The sequence below is a fragment of the Lutra lutra genome, unplaced genomic scaffold, assembly GCF_902655055.1.
Source record: "Lutra lutra unplaced genomic scaffold, mLutLut1.2, whole genome shotgun sequence".
NCBI lineage: Eukaryota > Metazoa > Chordata > Mammalia > Carnivora > Mustelidae > Lutra > Lutra lutra.
Genome location: NW_025923846.1, coordinates 346,596 through 360,902, shown reverse-complemented (window position 1 = coordinate 360,902; position 14,307 = coordinate 346,596). Strand labels below are relative to the sequence as shown.

General features: G+C 45.9%; 1 long non-coding RNA gene across 1 annotated transcript; it reads right to left on the bottom strand.

Moving 5' to 3' along the window:
- Positions 1-294: 294 nt before the first annotated feature.
- LOC125092706 (uncharacterized) lies at positions 295-13,557 on the bottom strand. The gene is made up of 3 exons (XR_007125048.1): positions 13,422-13,557; positions 7,501-7,504; positions 295-304 (listed from the first exon to the last, which is right to left on the bottom strand). It is a non-coding gene; the product is annotated as an uncharacterized LOC125092706 (long non-coding RNA).
- Positions 13,558-14,307: the final 750 nt, after the last annotated feature.

The following is a 14,307-nucleotide window of genomic DNA, read 5'->3' as shown; positions in this document are numbered from 1 at the left end:
ATAGGAGCATTCCTGGAGTCATCAAACAGGACTCCCCCTGTCCCACAGAATGAAACCTGCGGTTGGAATAGCTCACAACCCCCACAGTGGGAAAACCTCCATGGCCTCATGAGGCCACCCATCCATTAGGTGGCTATCATGGACACAGACTCTATCATGAGCGAACGTCTGACACTCGCCCCTACCTCAGATGATGGAGATTTCTATCTGCCATTGCAGATTGGGATTGCCATGCCCTAGGTCCTCAACCTAACCCTTGTTTGTGTTTTCAAGCTTTCATCCTCACACACCTGGCCCACAAGCCCTCCAGAATGGGGTTTCTGGAGCCACAACACAGCACTCAGCATTCCTGCCAGAAAGAAAAAGTGCCCTATGTGGCTGCCCAAATACCCCAAAGGAGGATCCAACTACATGGCACTCGAGGGCACCCCAATCTCGTAGCCACCCTGTGCACTAATGTTCTGTCTGACACAGCCTGAGCCCCAACCTCCTGTCAGCCACCCAGAGAGCTGGCCGCATATCAGGCAGATTTGACCCGCCATGGCTCTAGGCCGTCATCTCGACCCAACCTGTGTTTTTAAGCATCTATACCCAGATCTTATCTCAAATCCCTGTATATGGGGTAACCTGATGTACAATAGAGTACTCTTCCTTCTCCATGGCAGGAAACCTTTCTGTTGGGATGGGTGTCAAACCCTCAGAGTAGGAAAACCCTACAAGATCCACGAAGCCACGTCCACTCTTGAGGTCCGCCCTGGGCACAAACACGCATTGTGATCCTCAGCCTGACCCCTTTTTCAAAGAAGCGTCCTCCTAAGCTTGACCAGGAGCCTGCATATTGGGCCTGATTTGAGCCTAGGCCCAAATCCTAAACCATGGTGGGGTTTTCCAGGTGCCTGTAACCAGAGCCCATCTCTAGAATCCTTGGTTTTGGGGGACTCCTGAGACAGAAAAATGAACTCTTCCCTTACCCCAAAATGACACTGAACTATTGGTAGCCAGGCAGAATCCCCAGAGAGGGAAAATCTTCCATGGCCCCTGAGTCCAAAGCTACATTCTAGAGCCATGCTAGATACACAATCTGGAGACAAAAGCCTGAGCTACCACCTCACACTTGCCCTAATTTCAGATCCTGAGGACCTTCCCTCATGGTCTGCAGATCTGGCCTGCCATAACCTCGGCCCTAACTCTAATCCGGGTTTGTGTTTTCATAGTCCTCTCCCCAGCAACCTCGGCCCACATGGCCTCCCGGATGGGGCCTCAAGAGCCACACATCAGGACTGTACTGCCCTCCTGAAGGAAACCGTGCCTGTCACAGTTGCCAAATTCTCCTGTATAGGAGAAACCTTCAAGGCTCCCGAGGCCACCTGAAATTTTGTAGACCACTCTGGACAACAATGCACAGTTTGTCACACGCTGAGCTCTGACATCCAGTCAGACACCCAGGAAAATGTCCCTAGAGTGAGATGATTGAGCCTGACATGCCCTAGGACCTAATCTGAACCCAAGCTTAGGTTTTCAGGCCTCTGTCCCCAGAGGCCTATTCTCGAATAGCAACATATGGTCCAACATGTGGTCCTTCAGCCATAAAACAGAACACCTCCTGTCCCCAGAAGGACACCTTGCTCATTGGAGCTGTGTCAAACCCTCAGGGTAGAAGAGAATCCTACATGGCCCCTGAGCCACCGCTACATCCAAGGTCTACCTGGACAAAAACCCGCATTATGACCATCAACATGAGTCTCCATTTCAACTCAGCCCCCCGAGTAGTTGGACCTGGAGCCACAAGATAGAACCTTTCATGTTCCTAGGCTGCAATGGTGATACTAGGTGGGGTTTCCAGGCATCCATAGGTAGAGCACTGCTATTGAATCTTTCCATATGGGGGACCCTTGAGCCATGAAACAGGACACAACCTACAACCCAGATAAACCAAGTTATTTGGAACTGTGAAATCCCTAGAGTGAGAGGAATCTCCATGCCACCATTATGCCACCTATGAATTACAGAACTCATGGACACAAACTCTAGCCTGTGTTACATCCTGACACTTGCCTTAACCTCAGATCCTGGGGAGCTTGCCTCAGCGTCTGTAGACTGACCTTCCATGCCCTAGGCCCTAACCTTAGCCCTAACTTGGGTTCTCAGACTTCCATCCTTAACGTCCTGGTCCACAAGCCCTCCAGATCGGGAACACTGAGCCACACCACAGGACTGTGCCTGCCCTCCAGATGGAAAATGTGCCTTACTGAGTTGCAGGCGACCCCCCTATTATGAGAAACCTGCACGAAAACCTGAAGTCACCTGATTGATGGAAGCAGGCCTTGAACGCTAATACACATTCTGCCCTCAACCAGAGCACTGACCTCCAGTCAGCCACCAAGTATCTGGCGCCAGTGGGAATACATCAGATTTTCCATGCCCCCAGGCCCTACCGCGAACCCTGATTTGAGCTTTCCAGCATACATACCCAGGGCTTTGCTCTCGAATCACTCCATGTGGGGGACCCTAGAGCCATACACAGGACTCCAACTGTCCCCCAGAATGAAACCATATTATTTGGAGCTTCACAAAACCCCCCAGAGCAAGAGAAAACTCCGTGGCCCCAGGAGGCAACCCACACATATGACGGCCATAGTGGACGCAAATTCGAGTCTGAGCAAATGCCTGACACTTGTTCTAATGTCAGAATCTGGGACCTTGCCTCAGCATCTGCAGATTGTTGATCCATGCCCTAGCCACTAACCATAAACCTAGCTTGGGTTCAAACTTCTGTCCTCAGCATCCTGTAACACAATTCCTCCAGACTTGGGACTCTGTAGCCACAGCAGTACTCTCCCTGCCCTCCAGATTGAAACCGTGACCTATGGAGCTGCCCCAAACCCCTAGATTAGGGGAGGATTGCACCGCCCCAATGCCACCCACATATGTATGCCACCCTGGGTACTACTGTGCAGTGTGACTCACGTGAGTCCCATCCTCGAAGCAGCCACCAAGACCACTGGCCCCAGAGCCATGAGATAGGACCTGCCATGCCCCTTGGCCCTTATGCTAAACCTAGGTTGGTTTATCAGTGATCCCTACCCAGAGCCCTTCTCTCGAATCCCTCCACATGGGGGACATCCTATTCACAAAACATAACTCCTTCTGCCCCTCAGAAGGAAACCTTGGTTTTTGGAGCTCTGAAAAACTCTCAGAGATGGCAGAAACTAAGAAACTGATCTCCTTCATGTGGTCTTTCAGGAGCCCAGAGTCCTCTACCATGGGACCTCTCACTCCCCGGGTTGTCATGCTCCTCTGATGACATCAGCACAAGGGAAATGTCCCTGATCTAACAAGTTCAATTGGTGAAACTTGTAGGAATCAGACAGAAATAAACAGAGATTTGTGGCAGAGACATACTTATCACTTGAATTATGAGAATCAAATAATTGGAAATGGCTCAGTTCCATGATGAGGCTTTGAGTGCTGTCACTGAGAATGCCCACGGGGACCGCAGCGACAGTGGGACCTTTTGAGATGGTAGGTAGAACAAGAGACCAGCCTACAACTCTCCCTGCCTCCCACCCAGTATTACACACAGACAAACAGGCACACAGACACACACTCACACACACAGAAACATGCACACACACACACATACACACACAACCCAGAGGGAAAATCATGGAATCGGGACCCCATCCATTATGTGATATTATTTCTTAGAAGAAGGAATGTGTCTTTTTTTCTTCATAGTTGAATTATTATTTTACTACATAACCACAGTGTGGCTAAAACCTAAGGAATGATTTTCTATTACCAGACTCGTTAGAAATAAATGGGATGATTTAAGATATGATTTTAATATTTTTTATAAAAAGCCTGTTAGAATAGTTTAAACATAGCCTATGCAGGATAAAGAAAGAATTTAAAGGTTTCTCATGGACCCATATATTTCCCAGGTTCTGCAACTCAGGCTTTCTTTATGAAAGGGAACACCAAGATAGTGAAAGTAGTTTATTTTGGAGTTTTCCATGATTGCTCTTTCAGGAACATTCGTTGGTAATAAAGTGTTATTTTTATAAAAAACTGAAAAAAAGTGTATTGCTCTTATGTTCTGTAGCCAGACAGAAAAGGCCATATTGTAGAATTCCAGGAACATGAAAACCCAGATGAGGTAAAGTACCAAAGACAGAGAGAAGAGCAGTGGTTGCAGGGACTCTCATGAGGGAATGAGCAGTGAGCAATCAGTAGTCCAGGTTTCTCTGTGATGGAAATGTTCTACTAGTAAATGGTTGTGCAATGCCCTTACGGTACTTAAAGGCACCTCGATATAACATTGAAAAGGGTCAGAGTAAACGTTTAAGTGATCACAATTTCTATTTTATTTATATGACCAAAATCTATGAAGCCATTATACAGGTGTATACAAAACACAAAAATTACAGAAAAGAGAAGGACAGGGAAGAGGAATCCATCCAGCCAGTTCCGGCCAGCATGAGATGCTGCTTGGGGGCTGAGGCTTGTTATTCCACTGAGATACGTGCTGGCTTGAGCCTCTTGGGAACCCCAGGAGCAGGGGCAGGATCCTGCTGGACCTCCAGGTCAGGAAAAGGGGCTGACAGCTCTTCATCTCAGGAGAGTGAATTAGAGCCCTGGGTACCACCTACACTGGCCCCAACAGGGCAGGTGTCCCCACTGCTCTTGCTGAGGGGTGAGATCCAGCAGCAGGGATGGGGTGGGCCAGCTTTGTCTCTGAAGATACAGTGGGTGACCGAGTGGGAGCTGGGCCCATTTCCTGAGGTGGTTCAGGATCTTGCTATGGAACTAGTGCTGTAGCTCCATGAAAAGAAAATATAATCACGATGATTGACTTCCCATGTCCCTTAGAAATAAAGTAAACTTTCCCCACCACTCAATGTTGTCTGTGTCCAGGAACCAATCCCTTGTTGGTCTCCCTGACTAAAGACCTTGGGGACAGGGATCTGAGACTCCTCACTCTGCTCGGCCCAGCTGCACTTTTTGGAGGCCTACTCAGTGTGGCCCACACAGTACCCTCCATGGGCCCACATTGTTCATCCCAGCCCTTCTCATACCCAGAACCTGGCTCAGTGGGCTCAAGATATTGCAGCTGGGAGAGCAAAAGCTGGGCATGGTGATCCAAATTTGAGCCTGGCATATTGAGCCCCAGGTATGCCAGCAGCATATTCAGGCTGGGAAACACTGGGGCCTGGACAAAATCCTCTGGATATTGTCCTTGATGTGTGTTCAAGACAGAGGAGATGGCCCTGGGAAGAGACTGTTAGGCAGAGGAGTCAGAGGATAGCCCACCCTCCCAAACAAATATCCCAGGGAATTCCTGTGGGAACCTGTGTCCCTGGGCTTCCAGCTCCTGTAAAAGCCCAGTCCTAGTCCTTGTCCACCTGCTATCTGCCAGTCCTGCCTGAGACAAACCTGGTCAGAGATGACAGGGTGGCAAAACACGCAATGAATGTGAGTAGTTGATCAATGGTGTTAGAATTTATGTCCTTCTTAGGGGAGCTGGACACACTCCCCAGTCTGTCTCCTTGGGCACATGCTATTTGAATTCAACTTCATGTTCCCAGGGAGGGTTGGTGTCTGTCCTCTTAATTACCGTCACTGCACACACCACTGCTCTGTGAAGAGCCATCCAAAGAGGAGATAAAGGCACGCTCTCTCTGGCTAGTCCTAAACAGGACCCTTCAAATACCTCAAACATCACCACCTGTGCCATGTGCTGCCTCTTTCAGTAGGTGCTATGAGTGGATCTCTTTCTACTGACACTATTCTCCCACAGGGTGTGAAACGTCAGGTCCCTGAGCTCTCACTGGTCTCCTGAGCACCCTCTGAGCACCCAGTGTCCGGGTTCCAACAGATTGCTGAGTGTTATGGTTCCCACTGCCTCTGCTCTGGGTCTCAAGATTAGGGTAGCGTCGGCTGGGAGGGGGTGGGAAGGGGAATGATTCTCTTAGGGGCTAAAGCTGCTCCCCAGACCCCTCTGCTCTGCCACATTGCCCACACCCACATATCCCCTGGGCCCCTTCCTTTCTCCAGAGGAAACCCTCAGACCTTTACCCTTAAGAAGGAATCACAGATGTGTGGGATGAGTGTCCAAGGTTCCCTCCAACTCACAGTCCCCTGGCTGCCCTTGGGGAGAAAAAAGGCCCTCCTTCATCAGCCAAATGTCACTCACATATTCCACTGCTTCTGAAATGCACCCATATCTAGAGGAGGCCAGGGGGAAACTAATGAAATGCCCTGTGGATGTTACCTCTCTTAGTGTCCAGTGTCACTGTCTGACCCCTGACTAGTCTGGAGTCTTGGGGTGCTATCTGATCTGTGCAGGGTTCACACTCAGCTCCTATAGGAACACATGTGCAGAGTGGGGTTTTCTGAATGCTTGCTGAATGAAAGGGCACCAACCAACCCATCACAGATATCTGAATGAACCTGGGTCCCCTGCTCATACCTGAAGACCACTGCTCTGGTTTAACCCAGCACAGACCACAAATAGAGTCCCATATCTCTTTTTTTTTAAGATTTTTATTTATTTGACAGAGAGAGAGAGATCACAAGTAGGCAGAGAGGCAGGCAGAGAGAGAGGGGAGGAAGCAGGCTTCATGCAGAGAATAGAGCCCGATGCGGGGCTCGATCCCAGGACCCTGAGATCATGACCTGAGCTGAAGGCAGAGGCTTTAACCCACTGAGCCACCCAGGCCCCCCTCATATCTCTTTTTTTTTAATTTTTTTTTATTTTTTCAGCATAAAAATATTCATTATTTTTGCACCACACCCAGTGCTCCATGCAATCCGTGCCCTCTACAATACCCACCACCTGGTGCCCCCAACCTCCCACCCCCCACCCCTTCAAAATTCTCAGATCGTTTTTCAGAGTCCATAGTCTCTCATGGTTCACCTCCCCTTCCAATTTCCCTCAACTCCCTTCTCCTCTCCATCTCCCCTTGTCCTCCATGCTATTTGTTAAGCTCCACAAATAAGTGAAACCATATGATAATTGACTCTCTCCGCTTGACTTATTTCACTCAGCATAATCTCTTCCAGTCCCGTCCATGTTGCTACAAAACTTGGGTATTCATCCTTTCTTTTTTTCTTTTCTTTTTTTTTTTACAGCTTTATAAACATATATACTTTTTTTTAAATTTTTTTTTTACTTTTTCAGCATAACAGTATTCATTATTTTTGCACCACACCCAGTGCTCCATGCAATCTGTGCCCTCTACAATACACACCACCTGGTGCCCCCAACCTCCCACCCCCACCCCTTCAAAATTCTCAGATCGTTTTTCAGAGTCCATAGTCTCTCATGGTTCACCTCCCCTTCCAATTTCCCTCAACTCCCTTCTCCTCTCCATCTCCCCTTGTCCTCCATGCTATTTGCTGTGCTCCACAAATAAGTGAAACCATATGATAATTGACTCTATCTGCTTGACTTATTTCACTCAGCATAATCTCTTCCAGTCCCGTCCATGTTGCTACAAAACTTGGGTATTCATCCTTTCTTTCTTTCTCTCTCTTTTTTTTTTACAGCTTTATAAACATATATTTTTATCCCCAGGGGTACAGGTCTGCGAATCGCCAGGTTTGCACACTTCACAACACTCACCATAGCACATACCCTCCCCAATATCCATAACCCCACCCCCTCTCCCAACCCCCTCCCCCCATCAACCCTCAGTTTGTTTTGTGAGATTAAGAGTCACTTATGGTTTGTCTCCCTCCCAATCCCATCTTGTTTCATTTACTCTTCTCCTACCCCCTCGACCCCCCATGTTGCATCTCCTCTCCCTCATATCAGGGAGATCATATGATAGTTGTCTTTCTCCGATTGACTTATTTCGCTAAGCATGATACCCTCTAGTTCCATCCACGTCGTCGCAAATGGCAAGATTTCATTTCTTTGGATGGCTGCATAGTATTCCATTGTGTATATATACCACATCTTCTTTATCCATTCGTCTGTAGATGGACATCTGGTTCTTTCCATAGTTTGGCTATTGTAGACATTGCTGCTATAAACATTCGGGTGCACGTGCCCCTTCGGATCACTATGTTTGTATCTTTAGGGTAAATACCCAGCAGTGCAATTGCAGGGTCATAGGGTAGTTCTATTTTCAACATTTTGAGGAACCTCCATGCTGTTTTCCAGAGTGGTTGCACCAGCTTGCATTCCCACCAACAGTGTAGGAGGGTTCCCCTTTCTCCGCATCCTCGCCAGCATCTGTCATTTCCTGACTTGTTAATTTTGGCCATTCTGACTGGTGTGAGGTGATATCTCATGGTGGTTTTGATTTGTATTTCCCTGATGCCGAGTGAAATGGAGCACTTTTTCATGTGTCTGTTGGCCATCTGGATGTCTTCTTTGCAGAAATGTCTGTTCATGTCCTCTGCCCATTTCTTGATTGGATTATTTGTTCTTTGGGTGTTGAGTTTGCTAAGTTCCTTATAGATTTTGGACACTAGCCCTTTATCTGATATGTCATTTGCAAATATCTTCTCCCATTCTGTCAGTTGTCTTTTGTTTTGTTAACTGTTTCCTTTGCTGTGCAAAAGCTTTTGATCTTGATAAAATCCCAAAAGTTCATTTTTGCCCTTGCTTCCCTTGCCTTTGGTGATGTTCCTAGGAAGATGTTGCTGTGGCTGAGGTCGAAGAGGTTGCTGCCTGTGTTCTCCTCGAGGATTTTGATGGATTCCTTTCTCACATTGAGATCCTTCATCCATTTTGAGTCTATTTTCGTGTGTGGTGTAAGGAAATGATCCAGTTTCATTTTTCTGCATGTGGCTGTCCAATTTTCCCAACACCATTTATTGAAGAGGCTGTCTTTTTTCCATTGGACATTCTTTCCTGCATTGTCGAAGATGAGTTGACCATAGAGTTGAGGGTCCATTTCTGGGCTCTCTATTCTGTTCCATTGATCTATGTGTCTGTTTTTGTGCCAGTACCATGCTGTCTTGATGATGACAGCTTTGTAATAGAGCTTGAAGTCCGGAATTGTGATGCCACCAACTTTGGCTTTCTTTTTCAATATTCCTTTGGCTATTCGAGGTCTTTTCTGGTTCCATATAAATTTTAGGATTATTTCTTCCATTTCTTTGAAAAAATGGATGGTACTTTGATAGGAATTGCATTAAATGTGTAGATTGCTTTAGGTAGCATAGACATTTTCACAATATTTATTCTTCCAATCCAGGAGCATGGAACATTTTTCCATTTCTTTGTGTCTTCCTCAATTTCTTTCATGAGTACTTTATAGTTTTCTGAGTATAGATTCTTAGTCTCTTTGGTTAGGTTTATTCCTAGGTATCTTATAGTTTTGGGTGCAATTGTAAATGGGATGGACTCTTTAATTTCTCTTTCTTCTGTCTATTGTTGGTGTAGAGAAATGCAACTGATTTCTGTGCATTGATTTTATATCCTGACACTTTACTGAATTCCTGTACAAGTTCTAGCAGTTTTGGAGTGGAGTCTTTTGGGTTTTCCACATAGAGTATCATATCATCTGCAAAGAGTGATAGTTTGACTTCTTCTTTGCCGATTTGGATGCCTTTAATTTCCTTTTGTTGTCTGATTGCTGAGGCTAGGACTTCTAGTACTATGTTGAATAGCAGTGGTGATAACGGACATCCCTGCCGTGTTCCTGACCTTAGCGGAAAAGCTTTCAGTTTTTCTCCATTGAGAATGATATTTGCGGTGGGTTTTTCATAGATGGCTTTGATAATATTGAGGTATGTGCCCTCTATCCCTACACTTTGAAGAGTTTTGATCAGGAAGGGATGCTGTACTTTGTCAAATGCTTTTTCAGCATCTATGGAGAGTATCATATGGTTCTTGTTCTTTCTTTTATTAATGTGTTGTATCACATTGATTGATTTGCGGATGTTGAACCAGCCTTGCAGCCCTGGAATAAATCCCACTTGGTCGTGGTGAATAATCCTTTTAACGTACTGTTGAATCCTATTGACTAGTATTTTGGCGAGAATTTTTGCATCTGTGTTCATCAAGGATATTGGTCTGTAGTTCTCTTTTTTGTTGGGATCCTTGTCTGGTTTTGGGATCAAGGTGATGCTGGCCTCATAAAATGACTTTGGAAGTTTTCCTTCTATTGCTATTTTTTGGAACAGTTTCAGGAGAATAGGAATTAGTTCTTCTTTAAATGTTTGGTAGAATTCCCCCGGGAAGCCGTCTGGCCCTGGGCTTTTGTTTGTTTGGAGATTTTTGATGATTTTTTGATGACCCTGGAGGGGCCCCAGGGATGTGTTCCCTCACAACCAGAAGGCAGAGCAAGAGTCATAGTACGATGGGCCCCCTGTTCCTTTGGGTAAAGTCTCCCAACTCACCATGATAATTTGCAAGACTTGCAGAACTTGGGGAAGGACTGTCGACAATGGGAACACCTGGAATCACAACCAAGGAAAATGCATAACAGAGGGCAAAAGGATTCTCGATGAATGGGATGAGATGGCGTTTAGAGTCCCTTTTCTGATATTCCTACAACTGTGGACGGTGATGCTGCATTTAGCCAAGACAGGGACAGAGCCATGGAGGTAAGTTTGGGGAGGTGATGGGGATGCAGATTGATGTGGGTTCAGGACCTTAGGGGTTGCCCAGGGCAGTACTAGGCTGGCTCTCGGACTTGGGACACTTTTTTTTTTCTGCTTTGGGACACTGGGGGTTGGTTCTCCCCAGCACCTGCACTCACCCTGAGCCAGCACTGGACTCTGTATGCAGTGTGGGGCACCTTCTTGTCCTTCAAGGCGGTAGAGCAGAGGTTCTTGTCATTCAGCTCCTGCCCCATCTCCGGTGTGGAGCTCTATAAATAGAGTGCCCAGCTGCCGGGCAGGAGGCCTCAGTGCCCTGTCTGGATCCCTTTGCTGGTCCTCAGACACAGGGCACTCCCTTTCAGATGCACCACTCCCCAGTATGCACACATCTCCACCAAGGAAAGAAACGTGACACAGCTTCAGGGCCTTGGATGTGCTCTGGCACACGTAAGACACACCTCACAATCATCTTTCCACCCTGCCCACCATGACATTGGGGTGAACATAAAGGGATCACCAGGGTTTTCACTGTCCTGCAACCTCCTCCAGCCAGTGACAGAAACCCCCACATATCCCTCTTTACCTGAAAGTCAAGAGGAGGGGATGGGGCTGCGCTGAAATGGCTCAGAGGTGTGTTGTGGCCTGGCCTAGGCTCATTTGTATTACCTTATGGAACTTCCTGCCAAATGCCCACAGGCGTTGGGGTGAAGTTTGGGCCAAAGTCTGCAGCAAGAGAAAAAGCTATTCCCCTGGGCTTTCTGGAAGCCAGAGACCTGGGAATTAGGCACGGAGCAAGAGAACATCTTTCCATATCAGATGTCTCCAGCGAAGTATCTGGTACTGGACTACACTAAAATGTGGGTGCCTGTTTGCTGGGTTCCATATTCTGTTGGGGTCTGTGGTCAAGGAAGTGACTTCACTGCTGGAGATCACCTACCAATGTACACCCTGGATATTATCATGTACACAGACAGTGCTCAGGGCTGCCATCTACCCATCCCATTTCTGCATGCAAGACCACATCTGTACACAGGGACACCAAAACACCCCTCTCCACAGACACCCAAGCAAGGGCTGAGTGCAGCCATGGCCCAACCTGGCTTCAGACACATATCTCTACTCTTACCTTGACCCTGGATAAGGCATTATCCCTGTCAGGGGTGGTCTGCATCTTGTCTGTTCAATATCAGTGATTCTAGCATGGGCTACCTCCAGATTTCCACAGGCATATGTAGAATAATATCTATGTTATAGGAGGAGTGGTGTCACAGGTAGGAAATAACTCCAAGCACCTTTTCTTCCTCTTCTAACTTTCTCTGAGCCTGCTACTCATCAGATCCCATCCTACAGTCCCTAATGGGTTGTGTGTGTGTGTGTCTGTACAGTCACTCCTCTGGGCACACATCTGTTCATCAGTGCTCACAATCTGAAGTCCCAGATGATGATAGCCAATCTACAGAAGGGTGGGCCATAATTTCTCAAGACCTTAGGCTTTCTAATTTTCAAAGAAAAACCTAAAAAGGGAATTGGAGCCTTGGGGCTTGATGGTCAAAATCAACCCTTACCACTAAAGCCTGCATATCCGGTGCTGAGACCTATTACCTCCTTTCCAATGGGTGTGATGTGGATAGGCATCCACTCAGTGGGTTGCCATGACCTGGGCTCCCCCTCAGACAAGAAATTCCTGGAATGCCTCCAGTCTATGATATCAATGCTCACTCTCACCCTGAAACCATCTCCATGTCTGTAGCCCCTGCCTTCAACACAGCTTTTCTCCAGAGCCGTCTAGTGAATGGTAGGGGCATCCAGGGCCCAAACGTTGAGGACACTCACAAAAATCTGGGTTTATACCTGGTTCAGCCTTCTTACAAGTCTGTCATTCTGGGCAAGGCACCAACCCTACAGGGGTCTTCACCTTCTCCTCCCAGTGGTTCCCTGAAATCTCATATATTGTTTAAACAATTTTGCATAACCTTGTCCCTTGAAGTGTGGTCTGGACTTAGTGATTCCTTCCATTCCACAGAACATGGCCCCATGACCCAAAAGCCCCATCTGAGATTTAGTTCTAAAAGCTCAATGCCCATCTCTGTGCTGCCTCTGACCTGTGTTCTCTCTCAGATCCTGACCCTGGAATTCAAGCCCCTATGTTGAACCTTGACACACACATGGGCAGGTGACGTAGCAATAAGGACCAACAACAGACAGAAGAACTCAGGCCTTTTGAGATGGACAGAATCCTGTCAACACCCAAGAATTCATACACCAATGACCACATTGAACCAAAACTAGCACAACCAACCACTAACTCAACGACTACAATAAGCTTCTAATCAAAATATTCAATTGCATCATTATAGCATAGGAGATAGAAATTTTACTTGGAGCTATAGAGAAAGTACCATAAGGGAATGATGAAAGAATGTTTAAAGTAATAAACAGCAAAGATCACCCCTTATACCTTTTGCATAATGAGCTAGCTAGAATAAGTTAGCAAAGAGATATTAAGCTAACTCTCCCCAAACCAGATGAGCTACCTATGAGCAAACCACAAAGATAAACTCACCTATGTTGCAAAATAGTCAGAAGATTTATAGGTAGGGTGAAAAGCCTAATGAGCCTGGTGATAGCTGGTTGCCCACAATAGAATCTCAGTTCAACTTTAAATTTACCCAACAAATCCCAAAATTATAATGTAAATTTAAAATATAATCTAAAAAGGTGCAGCTTTTTATAATAAGGATACAACCTTACTTAGAGAGTAAAGTTAAATAAAACCATAGTAGGCCTAAGAGTAACCACCAATTAAGAAAGTGTTCAAGGTCAATAACCCAACCCTTTTAATTCCAAAAATCTTAAACCAACTCCTAAAGTACTACTGGGCTATTCTATTTAATAATAGAAGCAATAGTACTAGTATGAGTAACAAGAAACATTTCTCCTTGCATAAGCTTATAACAGTCAATGAATATCCACTGATAGTTAACAACATGATAAAAATAAACTACTAATTAAACATTTATCAACTCAATTGTTATACCAACACCGGTATGCAACAAGGAAAGATTAAAAGAAGTAAAAGGAACTCATCAAACACAAACCCCGCCTGTTTACCAAAACATCACCTCCAGCATGCCCAGTATTGGAGGCACTGCCTGCCCAGTGACACTAGTTAAACGGCCGTGATATCCTGACCGTGCAAAGGTAGCATAATCATTTGTTCTCAAAATAAGGACTTTTATGAATGGCCACACAAGGGTTTAACTCTCTCTTACATCCAATCAGTGAAATTGACCTTCCTGTGAAGAGCCGGGAATAAACTAATAGGACGAGAAGACCCTATGCATTTTCAATTAACTAGTCCATAATAAGTCTATTTAATCACCAATTAGGCATAACACAATCTTATTAGTGGATTAACAATTTAGGTTAGGGTGACCTTGGAGAATAAAATAACCTCCGACTGATTCAAATATAGATAAACCAGTCGAAATATAGTATCAGTTATTGATCCAAGAAATTTGATCAATGGAACAAGTTACCCTAGGGATAAAAGCACAATCCTATTTGAGAGTCCATATCAACAATAAGGTTTACGACCTTGATGTTGGATCAGGACATCCCAATGGTACAGCAGCTATTAAAGTTTCGTTTGTTCAACAATTAAAGTCCTACGTGATCTGAGTTCCAACCGGAGCAATTCAAGTCATTTTCTATCTATTACAGCAACTTCTCCCAGTAAGAAAG